The sequence below is a fragment of the Phyllobates terribilis genome, unplaced genomic scaffold (genome assembly GCF_046119375.1).
Source record: "Phyllobates terribilis strain yellow unplaced genomic scaffold, ASM4611937v1 Scaffold_9__5_contigs__length_417890890, whole genome shotgun sequence".
NCBI classification, from domain to species: Eukaryota; Metazoa; Chordata; class Amphibia; order Anura; family Dendrobatidae; genus Phyllobates; species Phyllobates terribilis.
In genome coordinates, this window is record NW_027362769.1 from 161,824,026 (window position 1) to 161,829,559 (window position 5,534).

Consider the following 5,534-nt stretch of genomic DNA (forward strand, 5'->3'; position numbering starts at 1 on the left):
AATTAGATACAATTCCATAACTCAATGTGTGACATGTTTTGACAAATTTATCGCTTTATTTGCCTTGAACTGTATGCTGCTGCTAAACAGCATCCTGGTTTATGTAGCAAAGAAAGCAAAGACGCAGTGGACACAATTAAGAACAAGAAAAAGAACTTGGCAAAAGAATGAAAGACAACTGAAACGTGTAAAGCCAGAAGGCACGATGCTAATTTTCTTATTTTGTAAGTGTGGTGTCAGATGTTGCTTGTTTATTTTTTACAATTGCTTCCTTTTGACTGGCATTTTCGGCAACATTTGTTTTAGCAAAAAAAATAAATAAATCTGCAGCCACATGCTGGCACTGAGTCAGTAGAAAAATGACAAGATCACTATAAATGTTTCATATTTCGTGGTGTCTTGGTGATTCTTTTTATGCACTTCTTGGATCCTGAATTTTCATGGAAACGCAGCATGCTCTAGATATGGTGATTTTTGTGTGTTTTCCCATTTGTTTCCCTAAAGCAAAACATGAAAAAAATGCATACATTACAAAAAGAGTGTGAAAAATGCATGAGCTTCACGGTGTTGTTTATAAGGCAAAAAAAAATCAAGTGCGATTGAAACTTTTTTTGACAGTTTTTGATGCAGTTTTTTGAGCCAAAGTTTGAAGTGGATTCAAAGGAAATAGGAAAGGACTCATTTCTCCTCCCTGATAAATCCACTTCTAGTTTTAGGTTTTTAAAAAAAGTGCAGCGACATCAAAAGCAGCTTGTGTGAAGTTGGAATTTATCCTAAGGCTATGTTCACATACAAAGTGTTTTTCTTTTCTTTTTTAAAACAAACATTTTTTTTACTGACAGTCGATTCTGTATTAATGCACCGCTGAGCCGGCTGTCAGTCAGTGCCGGGGTGTGGTCACCATGTACTGAGCAGTGACTTAAGCCACGCCTCTAGGACTGAAAGTTGGAAGCTTCAGGGAGGAATGAAGATCATTTCCTCCTGGTAGCTGTGCTTTCATTGGCAGAACAGCTTTGAAATGCTATTATTATTGTGACTTTTGACGTTTTTACCCCATTCCTGGTCAGTTCTGTCCACTTTTTTAAAAATCGACGGAGCTAAAGAGGGATAGGGCATGATCAAGCATTCCCAACTAATTCCTCATAGTTTACAAAAGTAGCATAAATTACAACAGAAAATTACTCCAGCCCATGAGGAGTAACATTCTGGCAGTGGCGCAAGGCAGTAAGACTTGTTCATCGTCAAAGAATGTTTTCCAGCCAAGTGGAAGCAAATGGAGGAAAAGTTGGCAAAGCTGGTGCAATGTCTGCCTGTCTGTATGAAGATGTATGTTATAGGATTGATAAATGAGTGTAAAAATATTTAGGCCATGTAAGGTAGTATTGTATGGACATTATCTGGTGGCATTATTTAAAATTGAGGTCGTATTGCATGAAATCTATATGAGAACAACTTTATACAAATGTCAGGCGGAGTACGTTCCTTTGCTTTTCTTTGTTAATTGAGATGTCCCATTTCAGTTAATTTTTGACCCTGGAGGAATTTTGGTATGAAGAAAACAAGCCATGCTATACTCACTGTCACCGGGTCCACCGACAAGTCTCTGCCGCTATTTAAATTGCCTGGCATTGACTGCAATGCTGATGTGATGGGGACAGCACGGCAGCCAATCAGTGAGCTCAGCAACTCTGCCAGTATGGACAGAACAACCCACTCAGAATCGATGAGCTCACTGATTGGCTGCAGTGCTGACACAACGTGGAGAACGTGACAGTCAATGCCAGACTCCAGGTGCAGCAACGGAGACTCTCCAGTGGACCTGGGGATGGTGAGTGATTTGTTTGATTCTATCAAAATACCAGGCATGAAAAATAAACTAACGAAAAAAAGCAAAACCCCTTTAAGCCCATCTTTGGTAACTCTAATTAAATTAGTCACTACCGTTCAGTACTTACCTCAGGCAACAAATTCATTACAATCATCTCCTTAACTCTTGGGTCTTAACATGTACCAGTAGTTTTAGGTCACTTTTTCAGAATAAGCTGTCATGTGCGTAACAATATCTCTGGCCATTATTTAACTTCCATCCTGTATTTTTCACCAGTTTTCCCATCTCAAGGCTCTAGCTTTAATTTTCAGTTGTCTCTGAGCTGGTGGATGGAGACTAGTTGGGGTGATGTCTCCCATACACAACACACAGACATGAGGGATTCCTGCTCTCCTGTGGGACATGTTAGGAAGCAGCAGCAGCATAGAGGACATTATATAGCACTATTAAGCAGTGCAGCTGTGAATCCAGCACTGGGGTAAAACAGTAGAGAGCACAAGTACAACCCATTTTATGCATGAATACAATAATGTCACAATTACTTACATCATTGTAACTAGATAAATATATGAGCAGGCTTTGTGGTTAGCGCTGGGGTCCTGGGTTCAAATCCCTCCAAGGACAACATCTGCAAGGAGTTTGTATGTTCTCCCCGAGTTTGTATGGGTTTCTTTCAGGTGCTCTGATTTCATCCCCTTCTCCAAAAACAGACAGATAGGGAGTTTAGAATGATGATAATGCAGAGAGCTGCAGAATATGTTGGTGCTATATAACCAAGCATAATAAAATAAATAATCATTGCAGCTTCCATTAATTCCTGTAAATTGCTGAAAAGTTCTGCATTATATAAATGTACAGTCTAATTTTTTTTTACATTTTGCCTGAAGGGAAATCTCTCATGTAGAATGTTTTATGGCATAAAATATCTGTTCTGATTTAGACAGCTCCATTTAGATTAATTCCACTGTGTGAATATGTACACCCATATCGTCAAGTCCTCATCACTGAGCCAAAGTACAAGGGAAAGCATCCTCATTCCACAATGACCTATATAAAGGCAATATTGTATCATCCGGCCATGGCGCAAAAAATTTTTTTGCAATGCATTCCCCAATTCTAGCGATATGAGCATCACTCAAACATTCTTAAAGGGATTGTCTTATAAAATAGTAAATGGTAGTATACCCCTAGGATATGCGATTTCTTATTAATAGGGATGAGTGGACCCGAGAAAGTTCGGGTTCTGGTACCCGATCCGAACTCTAGTCGGGTTTCAAATCCGCAGCAGGTCAATTTCTCTTGCACGCACGCTGAGTTTTATGTGCAGATTTTCCGCATAGGATTGCATAAGATGCGGAAAATCCGCAGATAAAATGAATGTGCATTTCCGCTGTGGAAACACACTAAAAACGCATACAATCCGCACATGACATTTTGTCAAAACTAAATGCTAGGAACTATCAAAAACAAAGCAGCTTTATTCTAATCATGACATACCAAAAAGAGGCAAAGAATGAGGTAAAAAAAAAAAATAGATAAAAATGCATGTAAAAAATCACAATGAAAAAAAATACAAATAGTCTAATTTACTTATCAGGTGCAGAAATGCTGCAGAAAATGGAAATATCCAAAACTCATGAAAAGCTCATTGTGGGAACATAGCCAAAGGCTGGGGACACACGACCGTATAAAAAAATAAATCGGTCCCGTTCTCATCCAGGAGAGTGGGACTATTTTTTTTCTCACTTGTCATCCGTGTGCAGTCCGTGTGCAATCCAATTTTTTTACTCAGCAGTTATTGATCATTTAATAATATAACTCGGACGAGTGCAATCCGATAAATAAAGGTATTGCGCTCGGACCAATGTGATTCAATGAGGCAGCGCAGATCTGCGTATTTTTTCTCAGCTGTATTCAGCATGCTGCGATTTCACTCCAAAATTGGATGGGTACAAGAAAAAAATCGGATGCCATATGGACCATCAGAGTGGCATCCGATTTTTAGAGATATATTGTAATTCTGTAACATAGGAAACTGTAAATGGTCTTGTAAATTATTAATAAGTGCTGAGTAAAAAAACAGATTGCATACGGGTAACAAGTGAGAAAAAAATTGTCCCAATTTTCTGGATGAAAATCCGACCAACTTTTGATACAGTTGTGTGACCCCAGCCTAAAAGCTAGGGAAAACTCCTTTATATTTCATTTTTTAATCTACCTCTCCAGAATAAGTTTATTAGAAATATATAAAGAATAGCAACAGAAGTATGAAAAGTCATTCTTACCAATAAACCTCCAACCCCCAAAAAAACTGAAATGACAGACATTGTCATGCTAAATGAGAATTAAGCTGCCGATGGGTTTTCAGAATTTCGTTATAAAAAAAAGTTCAGAAGAGTTCAGTGCACTTCACACTCCGACAAAGTGTTTCTTTTGCATTCTGCCTGAGAGGTTTGTCCTTTAGCTTTACATGGTGGTAAAAATGAAATACATTTTACATACACAAAGCTGCAAAAACACTGTCTAATTTGGGTGCATCCTGTCTTACGGCTTTGACCTATTTTCCTTACAGCAATGTAAAGACTTTAATAAAGAACCGCGGTGTTCGAGTACGTAAACTCACTTTTTCCCTGATAAATGTAGTCCCGGACGTTGACAAATAGACCATTCTTCATTATTTAGCATAACTGCTGTGCATTGTGCAAGATGTGAAAGGGAAGTGATCATTTTCCTAAGCATCGTGCAATTATTTCAAGCATATTTAGACAGTCATGTAAAACAAAATTGTATTTCCTTCTGCGCTAATTTTTCTTTTAACTAGTTTGAATTAAAAAATGTAGAAAATTAATTACAAAATAAGACTTAGCGCCTGCCTGTCTTTTCACACAAAGCCTACATAAAATTATAGTCATACTGCCCTAATTTCTCACAATTTCGATCTGCATATATTAGCTTAATATTAGAGATGAGCGTTGTTCTACTCAAACTGTTCGCCAATCTCAAATTCGAGCTGTTTTGGGCGGTGTTCGAGCCGTTCGGCGAACACGAACGATTTGAGAAAAATTCGGCTGTTCGAGGTTATGTTCGATAACTGTTCGTGCACCAAAATCATAACTGGATTTTTTCTCAGTAATGATGAAAATTAATGTTAATACGCAGTTTGAGTGTACAGCGGGGTGGGGGGAGGGGCAGGGGATGGATCTCAGCAGGAATAATGAAGATCTCCATTTTTTTTTTCTCTTTCCCGCATTTACAGTGGGGAGGTGCAATCTGTCAGCCTATCAGCAGCGCACACACGGAGCGAAGTGCTTTTTTTCACACAAGCAAGGGCATGTGTCATTGGCAGTGTATGTCACATGTCCTTGCCCTATAAGACCAAGCCATTTTCCCCGTCGCCACCATTTTCTCACTGCTGCAGCTGCGTGTTAGACGGCACCGCTGTTGCTGTGTGCGCTATACCTTGTTAATTTCAAGCCAATTTTCGCACAAATCTACAGATAGCTTGGGAGTAGGGAATAGTTGTGATTGCAGTCCTTTTAAGGACTAGGTTACAGCATTTCCTACGACTTTTATCAGGCAGGTCTGTGCTCTTAAATAGATAGGTTGTGGGAGTAAAGACTAATTGTAATTGGAGTCCTTTTCAGGACTAGGTTACATCAGTTCCTATCAGTTTTTGCCAGGCAGGTCTGTGCCAGTGCTGTGCAAG

General features: G+C 39.0%; 1 long non-coding RNA gene across 1 annotated transcript; it reads right to left on the bottom strand.

Annotated features, from left to right (window-relative positions):
- Positions 1-391: 391 nt before the first annotated feature.
- LOC141160893 (uncharacterized) lies at positions 392-4,553 on the bottom strand. Its single transcript, XR_012250559.1, has 3 exons — positions 4,452-4,553; positions 2,375-2,523; positions 392-498 (listed from the first exon to the last, which is right to left on the bottom strand). It is a non-coding gene; the product is annotated as an uncharacterized lncRNA (long non-coding RNA).
- Positions 4,554-5,534: the final 981 nt, after the last annotated feature.